At 46.0% G+C, this 15,556-nt stretch overlaps 1 protein-coding gene across 8 annotated transcripts in view; it reads left to right on the plus strand.

Annotated features, from left to right (window-relative positions):
* tenm3 (teneurin transmembrane protein 3) overlaps positions 1–15,556 on the plus strand; it is a 2,019,778-nt gene that overhangs the window by 99,188 nt on the left and 1,905,034 nt on the right. The gene's annotated exons all lie outside the window — the stretch shown is intronic.

Consider the following 15,556-nt stretch of genomic DNA (forward strand, 5'->3'; position numbering starts at 1 on the left):
AGAGGAATGAGAGGGGATCTCATTGAAGCATTCAAAATTATTACAGGGCTTGATAGGGTGGATGCTGGGAGAATGTTTCCCTTGGCTGGGGAGTCTAAAACCAGGGGCCATAGCCTCAGGATAAAGGGCAGGCCATTCAGACTGAGATGAGAAGAAATTTCTTCACACAGAGGGTGGTGAATCTTTGGAATTCTCTACCCCAGAAGGGCTGTGGAGGCTCAGTCATTGGGTATATTCAAAACAGAAGTCGATAAATTTCTGACTAGTAAGGGCATCAAGGGATATGGCGATAAGGCCGGTGAATGGAATTGAGGCAGAAGATCAATCATGATCTCATTGAATGGTGGAGCAGGCTCGAAGGGCCGAATGGCCTACACCTGCTCCTATTTCTTATGTTCTTATGTTCTTATTATGCAACAATAACAACAACTTGCATTTATATAGCAACTTTACCTTCCCTAGGCACTTCACAGGAGAGTTATCAAACAAAATCTGATGCTGAGTCAAATAAGGAGATATTAGAGCAGATGACCAAAAACTTGGTCAGAAAGGTAGGTTTTAAGGAGCATCTTAAAGGTGCAGAGAGGGGTAGAGAGGCGGAGAGATTTAGGGAGGGAATCCCAGAGTTGAGGGCCTAGGCAGCTGAAAACACAGCCGCCAATGGTGGAGCGATGAAAATCGGGGATGTACAAGAAGCCAGGATTGGAGGAGCGCAGGGACCTTGGAGGGTTGTTGGCAATGTTCCTGCGCAGCCCGAGACTGGCTTTTTCAATGTAAAGTTTTACGTTATCTCAGCTGGAATATGCAGAATTGGCACTATCAGCAAGAAGGTAAGAACCTTGCAGCACTCTCACTTCTGAGCTAGAAGGTTGTAGGTTCAAGCGCCACTCCAGCGACTTGAGCAAATAATAGTGGCTGACATTTCAGTGTAGTGCTGAGGGAGTGCTGCACTGTCGGAGGTGCTGCCTTTTGGATGAGATGTTAAACCGAAGCCCTGCCTTGGCACTATTCAAAGAATACCAGCAAAGTACTCCTGGTGTACCAACATTATGCCTTAACATTATTCCTCGACCAACATTACTAAAAAAATAGATTATGAATCACCCTACATTAAAACAGTGACTACAGTTCAAAAGTACTTCATTGGCTGTGAAGCACTTTGGGATGTCCTGATAGGTGCTAGATAAATTGAGTAAAGTGAAATTATATAATTGTCTTGCTGGTACTGAAACTTCCGTCCCCCTCCCCTGACCAACAGTGCAGTTTTCCATCCCTAGTAGTGGGGAAGGATTTAAACACATTAGGCAGGGAGAAAGGTTAACAAGAGTAAGTATGGTGAATGGGGAAAAGCAGTTTAAAATAGTAAATTCAAGGGTGGGAAATGGGTACAAAGAAACATGAGTGGGGCTAAAAGTAAACTGCACACTCCAGTGTAGTACTGAGGGATGAGATGCTAAACTAAGGTGCTCACTCAGGCGGACGTAAAAGATCCCATGGCACTTTTCGAAGAAAAACAGATGAGTTCTCTCCAGTGTCCCGGCCAATATTTATCCCTCAACCAACATCACTAAAACAGATTAGTGTTGTTGGCAGATTACTTGATCATGGCAGCCGTTGCTGCCTAGCCTGATCCTGTCTTCTCCTAGTATACACATCCACATAATTTCCCAACGGGAGTCACGAGATAGCAATCTGGAATGGGACCATGATTGACTTGTTAAATTTTAACCCTCCTTAGCCTGCGACAATTCAGCCAATCGTAGTCCCAACCTGAAACCAGCGAACTCGGCATAGACTGCGAATGGAAAGTGGAACCTGTCTGGCTTGATTGGATCAGTTCCTGAGATAAAAACAGAAAATGCTGGAAATACTCAGCAGGTCAGGCAGGATCTGTGGAGAGAGAAACAGAGTTAACGTTTCAGGTCGATGACCCTTCGTCAGAACCTGAGTGTCTTTACCAACTGAGCCATCAGGGTACCTGGAATGGACCAATTACTCTCCTCATCACCTGCAGTGTTCATCGTAGGGTTTAGTTTTGTTCTGACGAAGGGTCATTGACCTGAAATGTTAGCTCTGTTTCTTTCTCCACGATGCTGCCTGACCTGCTGAGTGTTCCCAGCATTTTCTGTTGTTATTTTAGTTCCCATATGTTTGGCACACTGGTTAATGTATTCATGGTGCATCCTTTCTGCGTTAATGTAACACAGTCTTTAAGGTATTTATTTTAAACCCCGTCATGTTTAAAGCACCCCCTGACTTCCATTCCTCTTGTGCTCTACTTCTTCTTCTTCTTCTTAGGCAGTCCCTCGGAACCGAGGATGACTTGCTTCCACATTAAAAATGAGTTCTCAGGTGACTGATTAGTCCAATGCGGGACCTACAGTCTCTGTCACAGGTGGGGCAGATGGTGGCTGAAGGGGCGGGTGGGTGGGGTGATTGGGTTGATGTGCGCTCCTTGCGCTGCCTGCGCTTGGCTTCCGCTTGCTCCCGGCGAAGAGACTCGAGGTGTTCGGCGCCTTCCCGGATGCTTCTCCTCCACTTTGTGCGGTCTTGGGCCAGGGATTCCCAGGTGTCAGTGGGGATGTTACACTTTTCAAGGAGGCTTTGAGGGCGTCCTTGAAGCGTTTCCTCTGCCCACCTGGGGCTCTCTTACCGTGTCAGAGCTCCGAGTAGAGCGCTTGTTTTGGGAGTCTCGTATCGGGCATGCGGACAATGTGACCCGTCCATCGGAGCTGATTGAGCGTGGGCAAAGCTTCGATGCTGGGGATGTTGGCCTGAGCAAGAACACTGACGTTGGTGTGTCTATCCTGCCAATGGATTTGCAGGATCTTGCGGAGGCAGCGTTGGTGGTACCTCTCCAGTGCTTTGAGGTGCCAGCTGTACATGGTCCATGTATCTGAGGCATACAGCAGGGCGGGTATCACTGCTGCCCTGTAGACCATGAGCTTAGTGCCGGGTTTGAGGTCCTGGTCTTCAAACACTCTCTTCCTCTGGCGACCGAAGGCTGCACTGGCACACTCAAGGCAGTGTTGGACTTCATCGTCAACGTCTGCCCTTGTTGACAGTAGGCTCCCGAGGTATGGAAAGTGGTCCACGTTGTCCAAGGCCTTGTCGTGGAGTTTGATAATCGGGGGGCAGCACTGTGTGGCGGGGGCAGGTTGGTAGAGGACCTTTGTCTTACGGATGTTTAATGTAAGGTCTATGCTTTCATACGCTTCGGTGAAGGTGTTGACGATGGTTTAGAGTTCGACCTCCGAGTGAGCGCAGATGCAAGCATCGTCTGCATACTGTAATTCGACGACAGAGGATCGGACGACCTTGGATCTGGACTGGAGGCGACGGAGGTTGAACAGTTTCCCGTTTGTTCTGTAAATTAGCTCCACTCCAGCGGGTGAGATGGAGCATTGCAGCAAGGAAGATCGCGAAGAGCGTTGGTGCGATGACACAGCCTTGCTTGACCCCGATTCATACGTGAATTGGGTCTGTGGTGGAACCGTTGGTCAGGATCACGGCTTGCATGTCATCGTGAAGCAGGCAGAGGATAGTGACAAACTTTTGACAGTGTCGAAGGCCTTTGTGAGATCAAAGAAGGCCATGTACAGTGGTTAGTGCTGTTCTCTGCATTTCTCTTGTAATTGATGTGCAGTGAAGCTCTACATATAATCTGTGAGTGTATCCTCCTGCTAACTGCTAGCTGTCAATTCATAGAATGTCAGGAATGGAAATCAATGCCATTAATGTTGATATCTCCACTGGAGTATTGCAGTTAAATGAATGGCAGCTTATTTATGGGAGGTTGTAGAACATTTATCATCAATGATTTCATTCGTAGGGACTTGCCATTGCTCTGGTGCAATCTTGAAAATACCCATGCTGCTTAGCATCATTTATTTTAGCTATGTCTTCTGCACCACCATCATGCTTAGTTTACCAACTGCAATGAATAGAAATGCAAATGACTTCAGTTTTCTACTGGGTGAGCTTGTTCAGTCGGATTTTGCTGGCATTACCATTAGAAGCCAAGTAGTAGTACTCATTTTTCTGCCAAAACACCCACTTAAATGGTCAAGTAACAGATAAGAATGTTAATCTAATCGGTACAATGGGAAACTGCAGGAGATTAAATAGTTTGTATAATTGAGCACTTCATTTTCAGATTTTGAAAGACTGATTTATGAATAGAATTTAAGGCCTAGAAATTGAGTTTGCGCTGCGCCAGGGCTTTAGCGCCGGAAGTTAGCGCCGGCGCTAAGTCCCTTTGCGCGCGCCAAAAATTCAGTAGCGCCGCGCCCAAACGGCTGCCGGCGCTACTGAAGTGTTTTAGCGCCTGAAAACTGGCGCAACGCGCCGCATTGCGGCGCTATTCCGGCGCTGCGGCGCCCGCTGCGGTGCGGCAGGCTCGGGAAGTGCAGGCCTCCTCCTTCCGTTAAGGAGGAGCTGCCTGCACCCGGCCGCGGCCCGCGCAAATCTCTTCAAAAATGAGCCCGGCACCTCGGACAAGTGCCGGGCTTGCATCTGTTCCAGGGGAGGGGGGGAGAAGTCCGGGGAGGGAGCTGCGGGCAGGCGGCCAGCGGGAAAGCGGCCGGCCGCCGCGGGCCTTTAATGCGCCGGCGCAAACACATGTTGGACTCTGTTGCCAGAGTCTTAGTTGCGGCTGCCACGGGCGAGGCGGCCGCAACTGAATTTCGGCGCTGGGGCCCGTCGGCATGGCAACCGGGACGCTGCGCACACCGATGACGTCATCGGTGCCGGCGCAGCGCTACCGGTGCAACGCCGCTTTAGGGCCCCAGGGAATTTTTGAACTGGCCATAACTCTGGCGCTAGTCCCTCTAGCGCCTCAAAAGCGGCGCTAAGCCTAGTGAATTTCTAGGCCTAAGTATTTGTTCTTCATGTGCTTGATTAACCTTTGTAAGAGTAACTGGAGTTTTGACATTTAGAAACAAAAAGTAAACATTTCCAATTTTAAAGCTGTTTGTTGACTGCTTGTGTCGATTATATTGAAAAATATTTTTAGTGAATTTCTTTGTTAGTTCTGCCCTTTTGTCACTGTTTGCTTAAATATCCAACAGATTTTTGATTTACCATGAGGGGAAAAGGATAACAAGCTGAGCATTGCATTAGATTTCACTGGAATGAGAATTGGCTGGGTTCCACACAAGTGGGCAACACACTCTGCCAGATTATCGCCCAGGCAGTGAAGATGAAAATCTGCCCCAATATTAATAATTTACATAGATTTAGCATTGCCTCTTGGCATTTATACTCTATGTCCCTATTTATATAACCTTGGGTCCCCAATGCTGATCACCTTGGCAGTAAGTGGAGTGGCTGCTTCATCTTCAGTTGAGCTTGCATTCACGGTGAGCCCTCTACCACCAAAGGCCACACAAAAATCAATTAATGTAACAATTGTAACAAAATCTATGTTGAATTGATACTCTGCCACAGGGCATAGATGCTGCGTTGTTTCATTAACTCCAGTTGAGTGGGTATTTCCACTCCTGGACAACTGTGGTGTCTTTCCCAGAAAGTTTATTGGTAAGGTCTCAACGTGCCTTAACAAGGATCTCACATTTTGGAAAATTAAAGCTAATTTCACTGTCTTTTTGGGGGGCAGAAAACAAGGAGTAGTGAACAAAAGGAAGAAACTGGTGGATTTTCCACCAGTTTTAATGCCCATCTATGCTGGCCCATAATTTGCCCATAATTTGCGGTCGGCAGTGAAACAAAGGCCTTCGCTGTTGGCCCCTGAAGAGCCCCGCCCACAGAGATCTTGCCATCTCTGTGGCGAGAAGTTTGCCTTTCTCGACGTTCAATTGACTTCAGTGCCCTGTAATGGGAGTTCCTCTGGTGCTGCTGCAGTGACGTCAACAAGTTGTCTAAGCAGCCAATCACATTGCAGAATTCTCACAGAATGAAAACCAGGAAATGAGAAGCTGCTTTTATCCGGACGTTTTTTTTAAATGTTAGTGAGCATGAAATAAAGATTGGGACTCTCACATGGGGATAAGGTAGAAGTTGAAATATCATGAAAAAACTTTAATTTTTTTTTTTTAATTTTAATTTTTATTATAATGGAGAATTTTGACACTCTACAAATATAAAATTATTTTTTCAAGGACAGAACCTTAGTTTACTAGTCACTACACTGTTAAAACCCCTTTTATACCTATTCCAACAAGGCTGAACATTTAATGGGGTATTTAACAGTGATATTACCGTGGAAAAGCCCAAGTTTTCATCAGTTTCACTGATTTCACTGATTACACTGATTGCTAGTTATAGGGGCAGAGACGGGGTCCACAGCGCAGCCAGTGTCGTGGCAGTGAATGACTGACCGCAACTTCAGGATTTCCGCGTTTATTTGCGCCTGTGCTAACTCCTGAAGTTGCGGTCATTTTCAGAGGGGTAATGACGGCGAATGCTGGTAGTTCACGAGCATTCCCCACCGCAAATCTGGGGCCATTATTTTCCATGTAATACATGAATTTGGTTTATCTTTCCACACAAAGTATATTACAAATTAGAAACAAAGACAGAAAGACCTTGGCCTAGAAATTCACTATGGCCCCGCCAGCTGCCTAGCGCCCAAAAGTTAGCGCTGGGCGGGAAGCCTATAGCGATCGTCAGATATTCATTGTTAGCGCCCCAATTCGGAAGCGGGCGCTATACCAGGGTGTGCCCGCCTCCGCTTGGTGCGCTGACACTGAATATCAGCGCTCTTGGCGCCGCTGCGCCAGGCGCTGCGCAGCGGCAGGCTGCGGTATTGCAGGCCTCCTCCTTCTCTTAAGGGGGAGCTGCCTGCAATGGGGAGATCGCCGCTGGATAGTGCCGGCAAATGAGCTCGGCACCACGGAGAAGTGCCGGGCTCGCGGAAAGCAGCCGGCAATGCCGCGGGTGGAGGAGGCCGGGGAAGGAGGTGCGGGCAGGCGGCCGCCGCAAAAGCGGCCGGCCGCACCTTCCGCTTTAAAGCGCCCCACTAAGGCAGCAGGACGGCCCCGTTTTCTGGTCGCTGTTTGCGGCCGCTTCGGAGGAGGCGGCCGCAACTAAATATGGGGATCGGCGCGGTTTCGGGGCGGAACCGGGGCACTGCGCACACCGATGATGTCATCGGTGCCGGCGCAGCGCTAACGGCTACCGCCGCCAATACCGCTGCGCTGAATATCTGCGCAAACTCATTTTTGGCGCAAAATCACCCTTTAGGCGTTAACTGGGCGCAAAGCTGGCAGCGCCTTAATGAATTTCTAGGCCAACATTTATATAGCACCTTTCACAGCCTCAGGAGGTCCCAAAGTACTTTACAACCAATGAAGTTCTTTTGAAGTGCAGTCACTGTTGTAATGTAGGAAACGCAGCAGCCAATGTTCACACAGCAAGGTCGCACAAACAGCAATGCAAAAATGATCAGGTAATCAGCTTCAGTGATGTTGGTTGATGGATAAATATTGGCCAGAAGAACTCTACTGCTCTCCTTCGAAGTTATGCCATGGATCTTTTACATCCATCTGAGAGCAGACAGGGCCTCGGTTTAATGTCTCATTCGAAAGATGGCACCTCCGACAGTGTAGGACTCCCTCGGTGCTTCACTAAATTGTGAGTACAGATTATGTGTTCAGGTCTCTGGAGTGGGACTTGAACCCACAACCTTCTGACTCACAGGTGAGAGTGCTACTCACTGAGCCACAACTGACACTTCCAGCCCAAATTAAGGTGCAAACCAAATTAAACTTATTAGAATGAAGATTTTTTGACTGAAGTAATCTTTTGACCTCCCACAATTGAAAACTGGATCAAATGGAAAAATGATAGTCCATAGGAGATTCGGCAAAAAGATGGTTGTTCTATATCTATGCATCTCCCATGGACATTCAGTCCTTTTAATTTTAAATCTGCGATTGAAAGATTTTTGTTAACTGAAGATATACAGGGATATGGGCCAAAGGCAGGTACAGGAAACTCTCGTTTAAACAGCACCTAAATAGCCGGAATTCTCTATTAACCGGCAAAATTCATACTCCGAAAACAACACCTCAATAACCGGAAATGTTGCCGAGTCTGAGTCTCCCGCGGTGGCCGAGTTAGTCAGCGGGGGTAGTTATGGATTACCCTCAACTGGCAGTACTGTACTTAATCAAGCATCTTCCACCATCCATTTAACACAACATTCTGTAGGTGAGTACCCAATTACTGTATACTGCACATTTCTTGATTTTTTAAATTTTTGTTTGTTAAAAATAGCCCCGGTAGATAACCCTCTCCGTCATCCGGAATTTTTAATCAACCGGCACCATCCCGGTCCCGTCGGTGCAGGATACCAAAGAGTTTCCTGTATATGGAGTTAGGTCGCAGATCAGCCATGATCTCATTGAATGGCTGAAGAGGCTCGAGGGCCTCAATGGCCTACTCCTGTTCCTATGTTCCAATGTTCCTTTCCCCATTCAACCCTCAAATTTTAGCACTTCAACCTGTTGCACAGTTTTCCTAGACTGTTGTTTGTATTCTTATGTTCGAAAATACATTGATTGCTGATTACTGTCTGTGGAAATTCATGTGAAATTGCAGTGCATGTGTTAAACGTTAAATGCCGCAAGCAGTCTTCACTGGCAAAGACATTAGTAAGAGGCTAAGCACTGTATTTGCAGTCTGAATATTTGAATTAAACCCCAACTACTTTGCGCCTGCTCTCTGCTTTCACTGTTACGGAGCACTTTGTATGCCAGTGCGATAATGCTTGCATGGTTCAGTGCAATGAAACACAGTTTAATGAGACAATTTTGATTTGTATACATGAAGCAGAAATGTCCCGGAAGGGATTTCTCCTCCTATTAATGTAATTTTAAAAAAAGCTAATTTTATTTTAAATGTGTCACTAAGTTTTTTTTCATAATATCAATGCTCCGTGTACTTTATATCATTCAAGATATAATAGGAAAATCTAACGGTTTCTATAAAGAACTTGTGTTAATTGTTTACTTTTTAAAATAAAATTTGAGGCTGCAGATTCCTCAGAGGCTCTGTGGGTACATGCACTGCCAAGTGTGGAATTCAGCCACAAAAATAAGGTTTGATCCCCTGTCTGTACTTCAGCTCGGCCTGTGGTAGGGGCAATGCAATTAGTTTCATTGCTCCTGAGCTTTGGAGGGGAAAAATGAACAAGGGTCCTCAATCCTGTTTAATGTCGACTGATCACAGCTGGAAAGTGTGCAGGTGGAGTGCCAGCTGAAGACAAAGTTGACCTTAACTCTGATGTCCCCATGGAAGAATCGTCCAGTGACGTACAAGCCTAGATTTTTCCAATCAATGTTATTCTCATACCAGCATTGACCAAATTAAAGTAAATGGGTTTAAGCCAGTGGTGAAGTAATATCTTTCAGAAACTCTGGACTGAGACGTACCCATTTGGTGAGGTTCTGGTGGATGGGTACCTATGGAACTGTCCTCCGACATGACTTAGGGCTCGATTTTAATAGCCCTGAGGAGGCAGGTTTGGAGGTGGGTCGGCAGCAAAAATCGGAAAAAATGGCTGCAGACTGTCATCCCGTCCCCATCTCGCCCCCACGCAATTTTCATGAGTGTCGGGTCAGCCGCTTCCAAACCGACCCAATGGGAACCGGTGGGATAGGTAGTTAAGGCAGTTAAGAGCCTGTTAACTGATTTGATCATTATAGTGGTTTCCCATTTTCGTGTTTCTGGCTCCTGTTTCCCGTCTTGTCAGAAGCACGCCAGCAGCAAGGAGATGAGTTTCTCCAGGACATGATTTGTAGTCATTGGTGCAGCACTTTAAAAGCGTTCCTATAACATGGCTGACATTCAAATGCAACAACTTTGTTGTTGGAGGTTTTGGATAAGATTTTACAAATCTACTGACCTTGTGACTGTTCAAGCTGACACCCATCTGCAGTGTTACCCGATTGGAATAATTTCAGGCCACTCTGAGTGTGCACTTGCAAGCTTCTTGCCTCAACTGAAATCTATAGCAAAGGGATGGTAACCATTTATATCCTCTCATCCTGGTTGTCAGATTCTTCCGCCCTTGGATGGGAAGAGAACCTCCCTGCGTGCTGTGATTCCCTCCATAAGCATACGGAGGGAGTCATTGGAGAGCCTGGGTGCAAGTGTTCACCTTTGTGCAGTGATTGTCAGTGTTTGCAGCACCTCAATGCTGTAAAACACTGATGGATCAACTGTCAAAATAAAATTGTGCATGGTCCCTTTAAGGAAACCGGCAGATGACGTGTCATCAAATGACACCATCAGACCCACTTCCTATTAATTGACCGGTAAGCCCGCAAGGCCAATCAAGGGAAAATCACGTCTGCAGAGCAGAGGCAGCTGGGGGCAGGACTGGAACCCGGAAACCAGCAGACCCGCCCCCATCCCGCCTCCAGAATTAAATTCGCGGCCTTAGTGTCTTTCAAAATCCTGGTATTCATCTACAAATCCCTGCTTGGCCTTGCCTCCATGGCCCTTCCACTGAAACATCCTTCAGGCCTGTGTTTCTACATGTGCCCTCCACTTAGTCAAGTCTGGTCTCCGGCCCTCAGCTCTACCTTTCACTGGTCTTGACCCCACATTTGGGAACATTTTCCCTAAACTCCTCCATCTTGTTACCTGACTTACTTCCGACTAAAAACCTCATCAAAACCTAGTTCTTTGACCATGCCTTCAGTCACCAACCCTAGCTCTTCTTTTATCATTGCTTAGAGCCCAGTTATCTTCATCTCTGTGAAGTGTTCTTGGGCATTTTATTATGTTGAAGGTACTATAAAAGTACAAGTTCTTGTTCAGCCAAGAATTTTTTTTTAAAATGAGGCTACAAGTACAAAGCTGAGCTAACAATGTAGATCAGGCTTATATCTCTAAGAGTCATTTGCTTACAGATTGTATTATTAATACTTCATCTAATTTTGTTTTTTTTAAATGAAAGCAAATCAGCGTTGCGTGAAGAATGTGAGAAATATTGCGGTACACTAGGTCCCTATTCATTTATTTTGGGGATTCAATGTAATGTGGCATAAGTACTCATTATTACTTTCAGTACCTATTATTACATCAATACAGCATGCGGGCTGGTAAAAATTGTGTAAAATGAACTGTCGAGCAGTCAGGACCATGTATGTCTTGTTCATCGCTCTTCATAGGGGCAGAACAAGAGTAGACTTTTCATTTTTATAATCTTCTCTGCGAAGTTTATCAGATTTTTTTCCATAATCCTCTGAGAATGGATATTCACAGCAAATGTATCATGCATTATTTAGGCATGGCGTAACTCATACTAGTGCAATATTGTGTGTAGCATTGAATAATTCAGTGTCATGAGAAGGTACGGTTCTTGCCTTTGGACCAGTAGACTGTGTCATCCAATTGTTCTGGTGTGAAAGCACTGTGCTGGCGATGCTGTTTAGATGAAACACTTAATCTTGACGATAATCAATTGATTTTAAACATTGATATTCACCAGTTCTTTCAGTGTTTGACTGCAGGATGCCACAGAATTGATAGCTATTGGTGCGTCGTTGCCCTGCTGCTTTCACCCTGATGTGAAAGGGGTTTTGGATGCGCAGTGACATAACTCCCAAGTCAGGTCCCGAGATCTAAAGCCAATTGGTAATGAGACCCTACCCTCCACCACCACACACACAGGAGAGCTCTTTGGTTAGGTTCGTGTGAAGTACACTCCAACTACACTGGTGCAAAGCTGCATTTTCGACTGCCCGGGTTCTTTCAAAATTTACCTTTCAATGTTTCTAATGTTGAGTCGAAGTCCTACACTCCCTCTTGTGCTGTGCTAATATTAAACACCAGCCACCCAGTCAGTGAAGTTAAAGGGGTGGGGCGGTGGCTAAGGTAGCAGCTTTGATGCTTATTTTGTTGGCTGGTCCAGCCACCACAAAAAAATGACTTGTCCAACTCTTCCATTGGTTTGATCAGTCTACTGAGATTCACAGTAGTAGGGAATTATTGAAAACATTCGGATTACAGCAAAAGGGATGATACACTAAGTGGAAACCATTCTGTTTGGGTTCCTCCTGCTGCTTTCCTTCTCTGTGTAATCAATAAACCTTCGCATCTGTGCAGCATTCCATGATTTATGAAACAGATGTTCTTCAATAAAAACTTTACGAGAATTGTTTTAAAGGCCATTTGGTATCTGGAGGAGTGGCTGACTTGTAAAAGGCAGAAAGGTAAGAGGTGCTAAAAAGATCATTAGGAATTAAAGATAAAAAGGACTTTCAAGGGTCATTAGGGACAACAAGAAGATTCCTTCAGTTCATTCATAGCAAACAAGTGGGGCCCCTCAACTGTGACACAAAGGTAGCAGGGTCGCTCAGGGTATTTTTGACTTTTAAGTGATTTGCTATTTCCATCTGTATTCACTATAAATGTCAGCATTGTTCCCAATTACCCTGCACTTCAGAATTCTACATCAACCCAATACGTCTGTACGGGGTATCAGCAGTAAAGCTTCACACATCACTTCTTCTGTTTGTGGAACTCTGTGTGTCATTGCCTGGAACCCTTTCACGTGTATTTATCAGTTCAGACGCAGAGCTAATCTTTACTTGGCTGCTGAACCAGAGTCGTTGAAGCGTGTAGTGGCTGCGAGTGGCTGTGGCACGGCTGTTGGTATCATAGTGCAGCTTTGCCCAAGGTTTTTTTGCACTCCAACCAAGTGTGAAATGCAAATTTGCAATACCTCCGCCTTTGTCACAGTTGCCTCCCGCCGCAGTCTTGTTACGCCATCTAACATTTCAAAATAAGTGCCGCACGTCAATGAGAACTGTTGGCTGGGCCGGTATGAAGCACTTCTGCACAACCGACCCAATCCATTTCCCTGCTTATTCATAGGGTCCTGTCACGTAAACAACTTTGATCTGGCTTAGGGTGCCATTTAAGTCAACTGTCTGAAAATCGAGAGTATCAACAAGCAACGTGTGAACTGAAATTTTAATCACAAATATACCACGTATATAAATTTCCTACAATTCAATAAGCAGCAATTTGTAAAGGAAGTCACCAAGTTAGCAAGGAATACTTCAAAGAAGGTAATAAAAATAGCGGCCAGCAATGAAATGGCCACTGAAGATTTATGAAATACCAGCACCAGGTGTCGTGTTAGACCCAGCTCTAATTTCCATGTCTCCAATGGATGATTGACATTTTAATTGGTTGCAAGACAGGATTAAAGCTCTCCAAATTGGGTAACCTAAAAGGGCAATAAAATTGGGATTTTCTTTTGTGTAGTTATGCTCTCTCCTACTGAATGTCAGTAGCACATTTCGTGCATATAGAAACTAAGGGCAGGAATTTAACTCAGGAGTCGGGTAGGAGGCGGGACTACAACTTTCGGGGTTGTAGTCCCGCCTCCATCGAGATGCGGCCAATCCACGTGATTTTAACTTGATTGACCTTGTTGAGCCCGCCCAGCGGGCTCAGCAGGCCAATTAAGGGCCACCCGGCAACAGGTGACGTCACAGACTGAAATTTCATCTGTCAAGAGCTTTTGACAGATGAAATATCAGTGTTTCACAGCTGTTTGAAGCTGTCAAACACTGGCAGTCTTACCTCTAACCTGAGTCCTTCTCCACAGACTCGGTTAGAAATCTCTCCTGTACAGTAAGCTGAAGGCTGTCACTTTTGACAGTTCGCAGCCATTCTGCTTTCTGTGCCGGTGAGATGAGGGACTCCCGGAACCTAAAGGAAGGAAGGCTGAAAAGGTAAGAAAAGGTATGTAAAACTTATTTAATCACTTTAGACACACCAAACGCACTTACCTTTGCACTCATACACACATCATTCACCTGAACACTGACATCTTGACCCCTCCAAGTCCTTCAACCCGACGGCCCGCCTCCTCTAACTTGGCGTGGTTTGGAGCCGTCGGGAATCCCACACTTCAACATCAAAAATAGGGATTAGGCTCAAAACTGCCTGTTAACTACCTGTTAACAGGCAGTTAATTGGCACTAATATCTTCCCGCCTCGGGTAGGCGGGTCCCAGTGCGGGGCAGGTACCCGCCTCCTTTGAAACTGGCATGGAGGCGGGTTTGGGTGCGGGAAGGGGTCGGGACCCCTGATTTTGGGATTTTAACCCCCCCCCCCCTACGCCTCCAATCCCGACTCCACGGCACAATGAAAATCCTGCCCAAAACAATCTGCCTGGGTGTGACTCCCTATTTGCCGACGGTTTTCCAATACAGCTTCCAAGTGACTGCTCGTCACCTGTACATCTTACCAGTCATTGAGTATCACAGTCAAACCTAATCCTGTGCTCGCCTGACACACAACTGTGCACTCGGTACTGCGGGACACTGGAGATCAAACTGGCCTGGAAAGTCATCTGGGGCGGTCGCGCAAAACAGGCATTATCGTATTGGCCACCCATTCTACGCAGCACCTGACATTCAGTTCTATTGACTACAATGGAGCTGAATATCATAGAACGGGCGGCCGATCTGATACCGGCCATTTTGCGCCACCGTCCGAGACGAATTTCTAGGCCCATCTCTCCGTAGCACAGGGCCAACCATGGCCAACTGTAGCACCCTGACAGAAACTACTGCTAAACATTCAGGAAAAGAACATCATTGCTGCAGCAACTATTTGCTAGGTACCATAGCCCAGTGGTTATGCTACTGGACTAGAAACCCAGAGGTTAGGAGTTCATAATCCCACCGTGGTGAATTTGGAAATTTGATTTACTAAATCTGGTACTTTGTGGGCTAGCATCAGAAAAATGACCATGAAAGCTGTTAGAAAAACCCAGTTACAGGTGACTCTCGATTTACCGGCACCTAAATAACCAGAAATCTCTGTTAACCGGCAAAATTCAGGAGTAGGTTTGAATTCATATTAGTGGCCGTTCCTGGATCTGTGGCCGTGTAACCGGGGCTCCTGCACCTGTTGCTATGCAACAGGGAAGCCTGGATCTGTGGCCGGGGTTCCTGCACCTGTTGCCATGCAACAGGGACGCCTAGATCTGTGGCCGTGTACGGGGCTCTCGTACCTTTTACTATACCTCTCTGTAATCCGGACTTTTTGATAAACCGCCACCACGCCGGTCCCGTCAGTGACGGATAAAAAAGAGTTTCCTGTAGTTCACTAATGTCCTTTAGATTATGCCACCCTACCCAGTCTGACTGACATGTGACTCCAGTCCCACATTATGTGGTTAACTCTTAAAGCCCTCAGGTTGGCAATAAATATTATACAATGTGACACACACGCCAAGAACAAATAACATGTTCTTCTCTTTGAGTATTGCACATGTATATTGAACAGAGGAGCCTGCGTGGAATCATTCATAATTCTGTAATATAGCCTCTTGTGAGCAAAAAAAAATGAGGGTTAATGTGGTGAAAACCTTGGTAAGTACCTTGGGCACAGGGTGATGCAAAAAAGCTCCAAGAAAACTAATGTGATTCCAATAAGGTCTGAAACATGAGCCTGACAATTGCAGGCTGGTTAGTTTGACATCTGTAGTACTAAACGTACTGGAATCTATTATAAGGAGGCTTGTTCATGCAGCATCTGGTGAGATTAAAGGTAATAGGAC

The sequence above is a fragment of the Somniosus microcephalus genome, chromosome 1 (assembly GCF_052327205.1).
Source record: "Somniosus microcephalus isolate GS21.2 chromosome 1, FLI_Smic_1.0, whole genome shotgun sequence".
In the NCBI taxonomy this organism is placed as follows: domain Eukaryota; kingdom Metazoa; phylum Chordata; class Chondrichthyes; order Squaliformes; family Somniosidae; genus Somniosus; species Somniosus microcephalus.